Here is a 17,115-nt window from a genome sequence, read left to right as displayed (position 1 = left end):
AGGCAGATGAGTGTGATCATAAACTTGTTTTCAGTGTTGCCATTAGTGTTCAGATATTGAATTTTTTATTAGCTTCTGCAAGCTAATAATGAGGAAAGACAGAATTAGTCTTGCAGTCTTTGACACAAGCTGACATACTTCTGTTGCCACAACAAACTGTAGAATTGTGTGCCATTCAAGGTGTTTCAAGGATCAAAGTGGGTGCAGATTTCTTGTTAGAAGAGCCTTTTAAAATCAGCGCCTTGAGAAAATTCTTCCTACTGTTGTCTTTACTTCAACTGTATTTCACATCTAACTCTACCATTTGGCACATTTGGGGTTCACTATTGGATTCTGAATCTTACTGAGTGGCCTACTCAGTTAAGATGAGGATGAAGGAAGAGGAAGAAACAAGAAGGTCTACATTTAAATTAGTGGTCTAAGGTTAACAAACAAACAATCAAAAAATAACTAAAACAAATTACCATCACCACTACTAAGGTGCTAAGTATCAGAGGTGAAGTCCTCAAAATCATGGAATGTCTCAAATACACCAATAGGTAACCTCCAACCTGCCCATACATGTATACATTTTGAGTGTATATTTAATAGTACGACATTACATTTCACACAGAGGGTGGTGACACACTGGAACAGGTTGCCCAAGGAGGTTGTGGATGCCCCATCCCTGGAAGCATTCAAGGCCAGGCTGGATGTGGCTCTGGGCAGCCTGGTCTAGTGGTTGGAGACCCTGCACATAGCAGCGGGGTTGAAACTCAATGATCATTGTGGTCCTTTTCAACCTGGGCCATTCTATGATTCTATGATTCTATGATTACATGGTAAATACAGAATATCATGTCTATTTTCAGTACTTTTGCCTCATACAGTTTACACAACATACCATGTCTTAAGGTTGAATCAAAATTAAGTGGACAATCATGCGTAGGACTCCTGTGTCCAGCTAATTGCTGAGAGAAGGACATATCAGGTGAACAAGAATGCAAATTCCCAGAACAGTCCTACTTCCTGATTAAGTCCATTGACTGTTGTCATGAGACTCAATTGTTTCTGTCTAGACACAGAGTTTCTCTGTGATACTGATCATATCATTTAAGCAAACTCTCTCTGTGATCACTGCTCTCTCATTCTGAGTGCTCAAAACGAACCAACAACTGAACCAACCAAACTCTCATAATTGCAAAAGTTTGATAAGAACTGTGGTCTGAACAAGTAAAAGGCAACAGAATGCCCAGAAATTCTAGGCTCTAGTCTTGAAAATTAGCTTCAAAAATGAGCTGATATAGGGCTGTTTTGGCTTTAATCTTAGTGCCTCTGCTTCCAGTTTGTAAAATGGAGATATCATTCTGTTACTTTGCTGGTGCATTGAATAAATATTTTTTTTAGTCTATACAAAGAAGACACAGTGATTAGAATCAGAGAAAAGACCCATGAAAAATGAATACATACCTAAAAGACAGTGATATATTTTAACTATGATACTTTCTGGCTATTGAGGCTAGCCATTCTTTTCAGGCAAAATTTTCTGGTATTTTTTTTTAGAGATCTGTATAAATTTGAAAATTTCTGAAGTTTCCATACAGACAGCTAGGAACAGGTAGTATCTAATCCTGTACTTGTATAAGGAATTGACTCTAAGCCATGTGAATCCAAATATATAAAAACATTCTAAATAATTCTGACAATTCCATGTTATATTATGTATCTTTTGCAGTAAATCTAGTTTCTAAATTGTCCAGGGTAAGGGGATATTCAGAGTAGGAATGCCTTAAGATTCTGCAATATCAGCTACAGAAAATCTGGCCTCAGTACTCTTCTCTTGTCTGTCATATCCTATATTATGAATAAATGCAAGTAACAGTAAAGGCATTTGAAAGTCTAAGTACAACTATTATATAGCTTGGGATACTGTGTTCTTGGGAACGCAAGGTAGCCAGATGATACAGCACTCATTGTTTTTGCTCTACTTGCTAGTCCCAGAAGTCAGGTCAAGTCTCAGGTGCCTTTTTTCCCAGTTTAAAATAGATTGCACTAATATTTATTCTAGATAGGAACTCTTCACTTTTGGGATCCTTGGCCACTTCTGTATTGTTTTCAGGGGAATAATTTGTTCTTATAAACACGAAGAGGGACTCAGGAGGAGATTGAATGGTCTGAAATGCATGCCTTCAGAAGACATGAAGACTTCTCCTTTTTGTACAACTACCTGTACTCAATCTGTCTGCAAAACTGCTGCATCATTGCCCTTTTAGTCAAAAGCAAGTGTATTTGAAAGTACATAGCTAAACTGCTCCATAAGGAAAAGTGGATTTTGGAAATGGTATAACAATAGCCCAGCAACAAGCTGAATACTAGCATGATGGGTATTGTCTCAACTCGTTAAGATCTAAGACATTATACAATAATGAATAATACCCCACACCTCACATGAGACCATTCAGTACACCTCTTCCTATGTTTGGTTCTCAGGTAACATCACGGCAACTAGTGAAATGTTTCAAAACTGTAATATAAACAAATAAATTGTAAACAAGACAGTTTTCTTTCTCCAACTCAAGTGTAACTCACCTCAAAAGGGTGAAAAATCTATTTCAGAATTTCTTATGGTCTTTGACATTAGGCCAAAATGTATTTGATTAAGAAAAAAAGTAATACAACAATGTTCTTGATTTGTGTTTTGTTTTTCTCTTCTGTGGACTCACATATATATTTACACCCAACTAGTCTCTTTACAGAGATTTTCACTTGATGTCCTGCTTCCTCTCCTGAAGCTGAGGCATATACAGTACCTGTTTCATTAGTGTCACCTGGCTTTTCATTAGACAAGGACAATGAGATTCTGCAGTGTTCAAGGAACAGACCAATAAAGATGTATTACTGTCACTTTATTCAATAAGAGCAGATGGATCATAATAGCATGTCTGATGCCAGTATGTTTGTACAGCCATTTTTTCTTATCAGACAGTTAATGAAATGGATTTCTATCATAGCATCTTTAAAATATAATACTCTCACAACTGCCTTCAAAGACTTATTTTGAACCAAATATGTTATCTATCAAAATCTTCATTAAAATGAGGTGCAAGCCTACAGGAAGAGACAGATTAAATCACTGAGGCATCTGGACCTCTTACTCCTCTAATGCTACCTCATTATATCGTAATCTGTTATTGCAGAAATTTAATTTTCTGATGCCATGGAATTGTTGAGGATCTTCCAGTTTCCAGCATTTTCACTCTACCTAATTGTAAACTTCAAGATCATTTGGTACTTGATACTCTTAGGTTCCAAGATTGAATAGGAAACCAATACACTGTAAATGGGGAAGCACTTAACAAGAAAACATGATGGTGTTGTATTGACTACAGTACTAGATAAGAGATAAATAAATAACATTTTCACCTGAGATGTCCTCAACTTCTCATTGACACATTTATTAAGTAAGTCTAGTCAAAGCAAACTGCTTTGTTGCTTCAGTACTGAGCAAAGAGGGAGACTGAATACACTAACTATGGTCATTTGCCTAATACCATCTCCGAGCAGTCACTGAGTCCATGGTTATGGTAACAGAAGTAGACCCTACCTTACCTATAAGCTTGACAGCTGGACTTTAAATTCCAGAAGACTGACATAAGAGGGAGAAACGAACAATTTCATTAAGATACATTCTAAGATGTCTTCTTCATGCACTTCATGCGTTGTTCACTGGGTCACTCTTTCCTCCCAAGGAAATATATCAGAGTAACAAATTGTTTTCATGGCACCCTGTTAATCCTTCAGCTGAGGGATGCTGGACTTCAGATTTTCCAGGAACACATGCACAAAGATGTATCATCTACCAGATTTTTATGGTGGAAAATCTCATCTCCACAGTGTGGTAATAATGCCTTGTTGGAAAAGTTTTATATGTTTTGGATAGCAATACTGAATAGTTCTTATTTGTGGGACACAAAAACAAAACACCTCCTAAAGCACACAGACCCAGACTCAAAGATCACTAACTGGGGTAAAACAATAAGGGGAATATATCCTAAATAAACAGAAAGTATTCCAACATTCCTGTCTTCCCACACCAACCACAAAATGCACTTACCACTCAAAACCAGTACTAGATCATTCTGGGTCAGTTTTTTCTGCTGTTCTGTAGTTTGAAAACAGTTTCTGTGAGATAAGAGTCTTAAAAAGAATTTCCCCTTCAGATTTAGGGCCAAAATAACTATAACTAAGCAATTTAAAAACAAACAAACAAAAAACAACAAAGCAGATATAAGCAAATGCTTTGAGATCTTAGACATCATAGGGTCTGGATTTTGGGTGGTTCTATGTGGAGCCAGGAATTGGACTTGATGATCTTTGTGGGTCCCTTCCAACTCAGAATATTCTGTGATTGTATCATTCTGTGAAGAGTGTATCCAAATTACACGCAACTTCATCATGTACCAATTTATTTATGCAAGTTGTTAAAGCTAAAATTTAAAATTTTAAGACAGCTGTGAGATAGCATCAATATTCATATGCAAAATTTGGATAAGGCATCATTTTCTAGTATACATCAGATTTTAATTCTTTAATGAGTGAATGAAAAGACTTGCAGTAATGTTCTAGATTACAAAAGAATTTACAATGCACTGGTGCCCACTTCATGGTCTGAATGCACAGAATAATCATGTGTTAAAGTAAAATCTCTTTTCTTAATTATCATAGAGCTGAATAACCTAATAATTATTCATTTCACCAAACATGTAAATAACACTTAAAACACGAATTCCATTTTTAATCAGTGAAAACTGCCATTTGTTGAAAAGGTTTTTTGAGTAATTACTTTGAATCCTCATTAGTAATGTGGATTTATAGGAAAATCAAAACTATATTAATTACACCATATTCTCATTATGTATTAATAGACTCAGAAACCAAACATTTTGTGCCTTGCAGAGTGAGGTGTAATATTTATATGCTGCTTCGCAACAGCAGCCAACACAGCACTTACCTCTAATGCACCTACTTTGAAGTATTGACTTGGTAGTCCTGAGAGACATGAGCTCAAATCCCAGCTGGGAGTGAAGGAACTTCACCGAGTCTCCAGACCAACATCTTGGGTTTTTTTTCTTCTCTTAAGGGACCAATTTATGTCAGTGGGTGCAGTTCTTGTTTTGAGACATCAGCTCCCAGATGCAACACGTGCGTCCCATAGTTATTTCATGGAAGCCTATAGAATTCTCTTTCCTTGCTGGGAGAGAGCTGAAAAGATGCAACATCTCAAGATCAATTATACATAGTCCTATAAACACAGGCATACACCACTCACTCATGCAGCTATGAGCTGGGGTAATATCTCATTCTCAGAGGCATGGTAATAGGAATGTTGCTTCTTGTGTTGCACACAGTGTATTTGCCTGACTGGAAAGCCTGGTCACTTTAGCAGCTGGTGGGTTCCAAGAGTTGAGTTAATGTTTTTAGGTATGAGTTCAGAGCAAAATGATTGGTTGTAGCTTCATTACAGAAGTTCTTGTCAGACACATGCTTAAGTCAGGTGTCAGACTTGTGACACTACTTGGCCAATGCTGGTTTCTTTAGCTTAACCGAGTTTATTACTTTTTCATCTGGCTGCACAGTCCGAATGATTTATTTTGAAGGGTGGTAAAGACAACCAGAGTTGCCAGCCAGATTCTGAAGATCATTAGTGTCAATATGAATCTTAACTATGCTGATCCATATTTTCAAGGACTGCTGTAGTCACCCCAGCCCCAGGACCTGCCCTTGAGAGTAGCATTCCTCAGAGGGACCTTTGAGGGAAGATGCTTTTCCTTGAGCACTCATTTGCCAACTGATCTGGGTAAACCCATGGAGCACACAATAACACTTCTCACTTGTGGTTTGCCACATCACCACCCCATCACACAAGGGAAAGGGCACCCACTGAACTACAGATTCCCCAGTTACATATTTTCCACGTCTGCAGGTGCTGTCAAATGCCTAGGTCAGTGTACCCTGTCAAGTCCCAAAGTGACAATGCTGGAATGGCTGAGAATTGTTCTGATGGACCTGATACCACTGGAAATCTGTGGTTCCACAGTGACCTTGAGTGTCCCATTAGCCCCATTAGTATGTGGTGCCCAGCAGGCCCCATGCAGTTGAGAATTTCAGCCCTCTCTCTTACAAAGTCCCAGCTCGACAGTGCAGTAGGGAATTATGCTCTTATAAAGAGAGTTAATTTCTCCCTCTCACAAAGGAAATGGCTGTTCTTCATTCCTGGTGGCTGCTCTTGGTCTGTTTTTAGCTTTTCTAAGTTCCTTTTCTTGACTTCACCATCTTCATAAGTGTTTGCAGCTCAAGCTGTGTCATCTGAATATGTCATTAGTCAGTGAATAGCCTAGAGAGGAACAGTCAGCTGGGGAGGATTTGGGGCTATATAATACTGATCTCTGCCCTCTGTAGATTATGAGCATTTTTCTAAGTGTCTCTAATTTTAATCTCCCAAGCTGTGGCTTGTACAAAAATATATTCAATAGCCTCCTCTCTAGTGTAATATCTTTATATTAAGGATTTTCTCTTTCACCTCAGGAAGTCAGCTTTGTGGCAGACCATCTCATTTAAAATGTAGTACAACAACAGTGGCATTTTTCTGAGGAAAATTGGAAGTACCACAGGTGATAGATTCAGCTTTTGCCTCTGTCTGCTTACAAGTGTTGTAGACAGAAAAAAATCATTTTGCAACACATTGCTGAAAGTTCAGATCTTTTCAGTTAGTGAAAGTAAGTAATTTACTTCTGCCTGTAAGTAATAATTATCTATATAGAAACCATAGTGATGGAGAAAGACAGCCCAGCAGGGTAAAAGGAGAATAAGAAGTCCTGGGATTTTCTGAAAGCATTCAAAGTGATCAGTAAGCAATCTGCCTCTGTCTCCTTCCTTCCACTGAACATATAGGATGGGCACATAATAGGGAAAATAAAATAAAATAAAATAAAATAAAATAAAATAAAATAAAATAGTAAAATAATGAAAGCAGGTATGTAAAAAGCAGAGCAAAGATGACTCTTTTGTGATTCGATGGTTAGAAATAGGATCCAGCTTGCAAGGAGCAGGAGAAGGATAAGAAGGCTGTGCTAGCGTGGGTTTAATCCCGATCTCAGAAGAGCCAGGGTGTTTCAGAGCTTCTCTGGAATTATGTAGGCAAAAAGTCTGATCCACATAACAGTGGATGTGGATGACTCAGAACACAGGTTCAGTGATACAGATCAGGTGTTCCTGCCTAGACCCTGACTGAACTTTATCCTTATTTGTTCCATTATGTGCCTCCCACCCCAGGCACCACAATGTGACCCGACCCTTCTATCAGCTTCCCTGTGGCTGCTGACCTACAGCTGTAGGCAGAGGAAGCCCTGGTGACCGCAGGACTGTTTTCCGTTCCCTGCTTTGTTGTGTGCTAGGACAGATTATCATTGCTCAACTCCAAAAAGCTCCATGGGTGGTTTCCAGAGAGCTTAATTTAAGTATATGGCCACCATATCCTTTCCTTTTTACCTTTATTCTCTGCATTATTTTGGTTATTCAGTCACATGCTCCTCCCAGGCAAGGCAGACTTTAGTTTCAGGAGGCTGGGAAAACAGCAGTGTAACAGTGCTTCTCCAGTGTATAGGCCATTTGATATAACTTCTAGTGCTTCCTCCCAAGTGCATTCTTCTTTTTCTTTTTTTTTTTTTTTTCATTCCTCATTGCACCCTGAGCAACTTTCCTTCAGGAGACATTCCTACATTTTAATGGATCTTTAAATTCGTCTTTATTTACCCATCCTTAGACTCAGTGCTTCCTGTTCAGGGCCTTAACCAAAATGTTTTTCACAGCACCAGGCCTTCCTCCCAAAATTGCTTCTGATCAGCAGTACAGCTTCATCTGCAGTCAGTGCCCTGAGCACTGTGCCTCCCCTATCAGCCGTTTCAGGCGGGAGGGAAAACATACCCTATCCGCCTATGATATCCTCTTTATTTCCTTGTTGCAGCCCTTTTCATTTCTCCCTGGCTGTTCTCTGACAGCTGCAGCCCAGGCTCCAATCTGCTGCAGGTGGCTCTTTTTGCCCTTCAGGCTTTCTTCACCATTGTGATGCATTAATGAAGTAGAGCTCCCTGTCAGACTTCATCAGCAGTCTTGTGAAGGCAGAATGAAATCACTTCTATTGACCCACTGGCATATTTATAGGCTCCTTCTTTTTTGCTGAGTATGGCAGTTATCACCTTTCCATCCCCATGTTGTGTTTATTCAGCAGAAAGCTAAATCACATCTGTGCACAAGTGGAACATTAATCAGTAAACGTAAGCCTCTCATAAAGACTGCTGAACCTATCTAATTACCAGAGCTGGGACAGCTCACAACACCTACCCCTCAGAGGGGTTCGCAACCCCATCAATCCACAGCCTTCCAAACAGAGCCCAGCAAGCTCAGAGACTTTTTTCAGCTTTCCTTTTACTACACTCTGCCCGGAATGCAACATTTTAAAGTTTTCCTGGGTTTATTCCCGGAACCCCCCTTTTATTCTGCAGCCACAACAAACCCACTGGGGAGCATCCCTTTTTTTGTTTGTTTTTTAAACTTTGTTCTATTTCTTCTTCTTATCTGATTAATGAAACAGTTTTAGTTGAAAGGGACCTACATAATATAGTATATATTTATGATAATAATTGCTTCCAACATAATCTGTTCCCATACACATCTGTATATGCCTAGCCATCTCAACAAATTTTCATCATGTTATCCAGCAGCTATGAAAATCAGTCACCCTTCTTGATCTTGGCATTGGATGTTATCATACTCGCAACTGTATGAGAGCTGCTCCAAAAGTAATGCCTCCTGTTTTATTATGATGGCCCATGATGTCATTGGTGGATGGCAAATCTTGGTATTGTGGAAGTAGGGGCTGACCCTTCCCACCAATACCAGTTTCACTTTGTTGCCATGCAACAGATGGCAGCAGAGGGGCAATCTGACAAAAAGTCATCTGACATGGAAGTGCGTTTGATGCAAAAATATGTCACTGAAATCCTCTATGCAGAAAGAAATTGCTCCCACTGATGCTCATGGGCACTTGCTGAACGTTTATGGGGACCAGGCAGTGGATGTCAGCACAGTGAGGCAATGGGTGGTGACTTCCAGCAGTAGTGACAGCAATGTGAAAGACAAGCCACGTTCCTTTATAGTCGTTTTTATATATATATATATATATATTTTTTTTTTTAATAGCAGATTTTTATGAGCATGGCATGCAGGCTTTTGTTTGTTGCTGGTGAAAATGCATAACTAATGGTGGTAACTATGTGAAAGAGGAGTTTTTTATAGCTGAGAATTTGCTCTATCAAATAGTGTTTTTGTGCTCTTTGTATCTGTTGTAATTTCCATGGAAACAAGTAGGAGGCATTATTTTCAGAGCAAGCTACATAATAAAATAGAGCATACTATTACATCAGTATGGTAGTGTTTTCAATAATTATGCATTAGTAGCAAAAGGTTTTGATAAACTTTGTGAAAAGCAGTTGACTCAAATCTATGATGAAATAAAAGGTGATGTTGGGCAAGATTGTATCATTTCCAAATCATATCATTCTATGATTCTATGATTTTATTTCTTAATGAAATTACAGATTTGCCCCCCCAGGCTACTTGTATGGATAGATATAATTTAGCTTCTGAAAAATTTCTGGCTTATTCTTCCTTTAGTCCAATGAAGTTAGTAGTTTTCTTTCTAAGTTTCACTTACATAGTTTATTTTCTGAAAGACTGCTCAGCTCCATCTAGAATACATCAGATGGATTAAAAACTGGTAAATCTATAAATCTTAACAGAGGGAGGCATCATCTTCTGGGGATATTTTTAGGCACTAATCTTTTAGTAGTCCCGTGCTATTTTTAACTGTCAGGAGGAAAAAATTGCAGGTAGATTTTACCAGTGAGATGACTTATATAATTTACATATGACAAATCAATTCTAGAGAGAAAATGGCTCATTTTAGCAACGTGTATTTTAATAAAATTTAATCTATGAATCAGGATTATACACTGTATTTATGAGAGAGAGAGGTAGTTCAGATTTGGGGTCGAGAATCGGTGTGATGCTATGTGGCAACTAAAGGAAGTAAATTTGGCCCTTGACTGAGTGATCAAGGGAACATCAAACAGAAACTAGATGTTCAAGCCACAGTGAAGTCATTAAAAAAAAAAACTCTAATTGGTAATGGCTTCTGAGTTCATCACATGAGAAAGTCGAAAGCGAGAGATCCAAGAATTAATTCAGTAACCAGAAAGCCTGATTACTATAGTAATTTAAAAAATTCCATTTAGTATATCCCAATATATTTCAGGAGGAAATGTGATCAATTAATTACTTAAATAGGATATAAATTTTAGATGTTAGTAAAATTGTTTAGCTAAGTGGACAAAAATAAAGCCACAGCCAGAGCTTGGTCACTTCTGCCAAGCAGATGCTTTGCTGGAATAAGATCTGAGATAATATTAAAAATAAAGGGAAACAACTATTGAGACAAGCTACTCAGGTTTGCATTGGTCTGAAACATATATAAACTAAGATAATAAAACCTCTAAAAATAGATGCATATTTCAATCAAAATTTGCTGTACTTGATAGATAAATAGTTCGTTACCATCTTAGAAGATTAAAATATGCAAGCAGGTAAACCCATGTCCTTTTTGGGTAACGTTTTCATATTCAAAAGAGATGTATCTTCATGTCCAATAATAGTCCTCATGCAAACTCTGAAAATGTTACTGACGACAAAATGGATAATTAATTTTTAGGGGCTTGACTAAGCTATTCAAGGAAACTATTAGACCCAGGAGGAGATGCCCTAGAAATTCATATTCACATCACTACAATACAGGTTAATAGGTATTAGTTGCAAAGATCATGTAAACCACACACAGGAATTCAAGAAATTCAAATCTAGGTTATTGAAATAACTGCTTATTGGACATGCAGCCTCCTTTAGCTTACCTGGCAGAGGTTTTAGGGAAACTGATGGGTTTAATTAGAGATCTATAAAATTCTGTTTAGTGACTTTTTTATCTATGTACTTAGGTGAACTTTTGGCACTTTCCATCTGAAGGAAGGCAGGAGCTCTAATCCTTATGAATTCTTTCTGATTAATGTGTTGATTTAATCATATAATCATTATTGGTGCCTTTTCTAGGCGACATCATTAAACTATTGTTGGAAAATAGCTGGTAACTACATCCCATCAAAACAAACAAGCAAATAATAATCACTGCTGGTAATTTAACAATGATAGATTCCTAGGTTTCCTCACCATTAACGTTTATTCAACAGGTTTAATGTTGTTTCTCCACAGGACCAAAGAGTGGACTTGGCCTTGAATGACACTATTTCAAGTGATTTTCAAGCTTCATCTCTGTTTGTAAAAAGCTTTTGGCATTTCCTTATAAAAGTAAGCTAGAAATCCCAGATAAGCCTTTATTTATGACATCTGAAATCTTTCAAATACAATAGCCTTGTAAGTATGAATTAACAAGACTTTATTAGCTTATTGTGAGGACTAAGGTTATTCCAAGAAAAGCCAAATGAAACTAGAGGATCTTCCTCCGGGATCTGAGTATTTAAAAGAAGCTCATCATGTATGTGGAATTGATTACACTGTTTTGAAACAAAATGAAAGAATCAGACAATGCATTTCTTTTTCTGATGGGAAAAGAACAGCAGTGCATAAGCAGCTTGAGATCTCAGCATCCGTGTTCTCTATGTATAAGATACTTTGTCTGTCTTCTCCCAACAGAGGGAGTCTATTCAGCCAGGGAAATGATACAGCCTGAGATTATTTACATTCCTTGTGCTGTCAGATAAGAGAAAGGAGATCATGTCTACATGGATGTGTGTAAATGCAATTATAGAACAAGAATCATGGACATCTCTTCATCATCATCTAATAGCAACGCAGTTACCACAAAGCCACCAAACATCAATTTAGCCCTCAAACAGTGAAGATGTCAGGGAAGCAGAGAAGGCTGATGCCATCTGAGTGAGGACTACTTCTGTTAGGAATGCTCAGCTCTCCAGTTACAGCACAGTTTTGATGTTTGAAGTAATACCTACTACATGCTTTCAGAAGAAGACCACCACAGAACTTCAAGACCAGGCATTATTTCTTGGTCTTACAATTCCAAGCAAACAAGACAAGGGAGAATGTGCACTTGTAAGCTTGGGTAACTTTTTGCCCTGTCACCTGCCATTCTTCAGCTTGCACTGGAAGCAATAAATTCAGATACTCAGTTCCCATCTAAACTCATGATTGGAGACAATTAGAGACTTGGAGTGTGTTTTCCATGTCCTCATTTAGCTATTTTATCTCCAGATTCTATGATTTAATATTATGTCAGAAACAGCACTCTTGGTGAGGGATCCATATCTCTCAAGATTAGACGGCTCATTTTATTTGGTCAGTTCTACCTTTAGAAAAACAAACATTCCTTTGACAGTACCCTATGGTTTCTTGAGATCAAATACTGGCTGTTCTTTGTCTTAAAAACAATCTCAAGTTTGTAATAATATTGACCTAAATGATCCCTACTTGGTTACACAGACAGTCTCTGAGTAATCCTTGCAGACTGCATGAATAAAGACTGCCACGATGAGTTTCATCACAACTGGAACTGAGAAATTTCACCCAAGAAAACATAGTGTTACCTTGGACCATTTTAGAATGGAAAAAGACTCTAGGAGTAGTCTGGGGAGCATATAAAACAGATTTAGTCTCTGGATACCCCTCACAAACTAATTCTGAAGCAAGTAACCTCAAAAAAGATAATCTATGCTGCAGAACACAAGAAGGTATGAGTAGAGACAACATTTCAGCTGAAGGCAACAATACTTAGGACTAGAGGGAATGGCTTCAAGCTGCGCCAGGGAAGATTCAGGCTAGACGTTAGGAAATACTACTTCTCTGAAAGGGTGGTCAGGCACTGGAATGGGCTGCCCAGAGAGGTGGTGGAGTCACCAACCCTGGTGGTGTTCAAAGAGCGTTTGGATGTTGTGTTAAGGGACATGGTTTAGCGGGAACCATTGGTGAAGGGCGAATGGTTGGACTGGATGATCCTGTGGGTCTTTTCCAACCTTAGCAATTCTATGATTCTATGATTCTACGTATGCCATGAAATGACCCAGGATAAAATAAGTATGCACAAGGAGGTTCTTGAAAAGTATTATCCTCTCTGTGAGATACTGGACTGTTGTATGCATTACCTTATAGAACAGTTTGTCTATGGTCAATGGGACAACCTCATCTCAGATTATCTAGAAAAAGAGTATTTTAGATCTTTCCAAGCCTTCAGTCATAACATTACTATTCTGGACTTACATATTGTTCATGACAGACTCTTCAAGTCTGATACCTTGACTGTTTTCCTTGATATCTTGCCTGTTATACATCTGCATGCAAATTCAGAATCCTACTGAGGTAGTGAGGGTTAATGCCATACCTTGCATTTTTGACTAAATGGTAGAAAGAGTAGGGATGGAAGGGATGGGAATAAGTAAGAGAGAAAAGGAGAATAACAAAAATCGACAAATGCTTTTCTCAGCATTATGTCAAACATGTTTACAGAACTGCACAATTAATAAAAAAATCTGCACTAGAGTCCCTAATTACTATTCTACACAGGGTGGAATACTTCTTCATTATCCCTTTTGGAATTGATTGTGTACATCAAACAGTCAAGATATAAATAAAATATGCCTGCATGCATAATACCCTCACATTAAAGCTGAAGGCAATTAACCTATGATTTTTCATTAATTAAATTAAAATAGCCCTCTGAAAATGTCTCAAATCAAAACAAGTTCTTTGCAGAGTTTTTTTCTTTCCATGATGCAAGGAGACTACTTGTAAAATTGTTGGTCCAATAAAATTACAGTAAACCTCCTTAATTTTATCAAAGGCTACCAATTTTCTTCTGTAACTACAGTGTTCTAAGTGCTAAGCTCAATTACAGTTTTGGCTTTATTATTCCACCTTTAAAATAATATTTAGAGATGCTTTTCCACTATTTAGTATATTGTTTATATTCCATTTATTACTAATTATGGTGATGTTCTCCACAGAAATACAGTAGGATCTGTTCAGAAACTTGGCCTCAAGTTGTACCAAGGGAGATTCAGGTTGTACATTAGGAAAAATTAGGCACTGGAACAGGCTGCCCAAGGAGGTGGTAGAGTTGCCATCTCTGGAGGTGTTCAAGAAATGCTTAGATGTTGCACTGAGGAACATGGGTTAGTGGGAAAATATTGGTGATAGGTGCACAGTTGGACTGGATGATCTTGGAGGTCTTTTCCAGCCCTAGTGAATCTGTGATTCTATGAAAAAAGATCTGACCCTAAGAGCAGGCCATATTTTTTGTCACAAACTTATATACATAACAACAAAGTTGGATAGTACAAGGGTTTAATAGAGCTTAATGGTTATCTCCAGTTAACGAAATTTATGCTGCATTACCAGCCAGAGTAAGAGTAAGTCTGCTTGCTACTCCATACACAAATATATTTCTTGTTAATCGTTCCATTCAGATAAATGGGACTGTTCTAAAGACACCTTCTGATGCTTATTTGCTTCGTCGACTGTAAGGATACACAATCATTAAACAGGAAAAATGTATTGGAGCTAAGAATACTCAGTGGAGCATCCAAAGAAATGTGGGAGGTGATCCTGCCCTTCTGCTCTGTGCTGGTGAGACCTTACCTGGAGTACTGCATCCAACTATGGAGTCCTCAGTACAGGAGAGACATGGACCTGCTGGTGCACAAACAGAGGAGGGACACAAAAAAGGTATAATGTGAAATTACTGCTTCTAAGATAAGATTGTCTGCTTTCCTTGGATTTACATAATAGCTACCCTTATGGCCAGTCAAGGTCTCAGATCTGGATGAAAAACATGAAAGTTTGGTTTTATTGGGGATTTTTTGTTTGTTTGTTTGCTTTTATATAGGTTTATTTTGAAACCTGAGGATTCAGAATTAAGATAGTTCTGGTTACTTACAAACCTTTGATAGTAAGAAGACAAAATAAACTACCTGTTTGTTGCCTCCAAGAAATAAACCTTCTCACTGTAGAAATTTGATTGTCACTCTTAGAAAAGGGAATTAAGGTTTTCAAGTACAGAAGACATGAAACAGCGGCAGTAGATTCTTCTCTATTGGTCACACATGCCAGAGTGATAGCAGGAGGACAAGGCTGTGCTCCATCTCCAAAGCGTTGCTGACAGCCCAGGGACCACATTCACAAAAGAGCACAGATCATTTACTGTGAGGCAAGGACATGTTTTTTCATGCTTTTAGCATCTAAAGAAAATCCAGCATGGATTTCAGAAGGTACAACCAAACAGCTGCAGTAAGTCTCATGGGAGTAGCAATGACAGAAAGAGAAGTACTTACTCAAAGAAGTATAGGAAGTTGAATATTGGAATGTGAATGGATAAGAACAGATATTTTGTCATCTCTATATTGTCAGACACCACAATTTGAAATCTCTTGACACAGGGAACAAAACTGCCTTGGTTCTTGTTCCTTTGCAGGGGTAATACTGACCTTACTCATGTGCTGTGAGAATAACTATATGGAAGATTGAATAGAATTTAATGCATATGACAATGAGTTATTAAATGAGACCAATAGATACATCTGTTGTGTCACATCTTCAGATCGGACAAGTTCAGAGCCTCTCCTCCATTTTGTTATGGATTATACAAGCCTCAAGACTTTGACTTTCTATTAAGGAGAATCCCAAACTTCTGATAACCACAGAGTCTTTTGCACTATTTTTCCTTTTTCCTCTTTGCTGTTGGAAAGTAATGCCCACCCATTGCTTTTTCTTGAGATCTCTGGTGTAATTCCATTCACACACTCATAGCTCAATAGTTCAGTTATACTAGCACATGCATTTTTGTTCAAATATTCATTGTGTGTTTGCCTGCTCTCCAGAAGGAATTAATTTTAGATATTTAAGGCCCCTGAATCTTGGTCAATCTAGAGAAACAAAGAGGTGAAATAAGTCAGGCATATCTTTTCTAAGAACAATACAGAAAATCATCACATTTTAACTTTTTGAGATTTGGCAATTTAACGGGAAATAACGATCATAAATTTCACAATGAACTGCAGTTTCACCTACCTATTTTACCTCAGATGGTCTAACTGATTAACAATCTAATTAAACTCAGAATAATTGTTCTTAACCTGTTTTTAGCTTTGAAGATAACCACTTCAATTTCAGTCCTGAAAGAGAGCTTATGGGCCTAAAAGCTTTTCTTGGTTTATTACAGATCCTATTTCTCCCACAAATCTTGCCTTGCATTTATTGCTGCTTATGAGCACAATTGGCATACGGTTGAATATTCAAAACTACTTCCTTTCCAGAGCAAAAAATAAATGCAAACTCTCATTCAGGTCACAGCAGAGGACATGGAAAATTAATTATACTACCCACATATCTAAAAAGAAACTATCTCATATTTATTTGTAAGCTCAAATTCCTGCACCTTTAAAAAAACAAAAACAGAAGACTCAGGTACTGCATTCCCAGACTAGTTATCAGATATTTTCGGTAATTAATTTAACTGAATCTCTTTCTACAAAACTACTACAAGCTATTCTTCCATATTCTTCATGAAAGACAGCTTCCAGCTCATAAACTGTCAGCCTACTTCCATTCATAACAGGTAAATTGAGTTCCTATCTTCAACCAAGTGTAGGTAACATCTAATGTTCTTTGTTTCTGCTCTTCAGTGTTACGTTGCCAGAGTAGAGCTATTGACCTGTTGCAGGTAGTTAGCTGATGCTTTTATACAGTAAATACTTGTGGTTTAACCCAACAGGCAGCTCAGCACCACTCTCTATGATGGCACAATGCATCTGTGGACAGCAAAAGAGCCACTGATGTCATCAGGGCGTCAGTAAGGCCTTTGACATGATTCCCCATAACATCCTTCTCTCTCTCTGATTTGTAAAGATACAGATTTGATGGATAGACTGTTCAAAGAACATAGAACTGGTTGCAAGATCATACCACAGCGTAGCTGTCAAAAGCTCAATGTCTGGATGGAGATCA

General features: G+C 37.9%; 1 long non-coding RNA gene across 1 annotated transcript; it reads left to right on the top strand.

Annotated features, from left to right (window-relative positions):
- Window positions 1–8,064: 8,064 nt before the first annotated feature.
- On the top strand, window positions 8,065–12,544 carry LOC121109805. Its single transcript, XR_005857572.2, has 3 exons — window positions 8,065–8,312; window positions 11,356–11,451; window positions 11,797–12,544. It is a non-coding gene; the product is annotated as an uncharacterized LOC121109805 (long non-coding RNA).
- Window positions 12,545–17,115: the final 4,571 nt, after the last annotated feature.

This window comes from Gallus gallus, chromosome 2 (genome assembly GCF_016699485.2).
Source record: "Gallus gallus isolate bGalGal1 chromosome 2, bGalGal1.mat.broiler.GRCg7b, whole genome shotgun sequence".
NCBI classification, from domain to species: Eukaryota; Metazoa; Chordata; class Aves; order Galliformes; family Phasianidae; genus Gallus; species Gallus gallus.
Note: the sequence above shows the minus strand (reverse complement) of the source record. Positions and strands in the feature narration are given on the sequence as shown.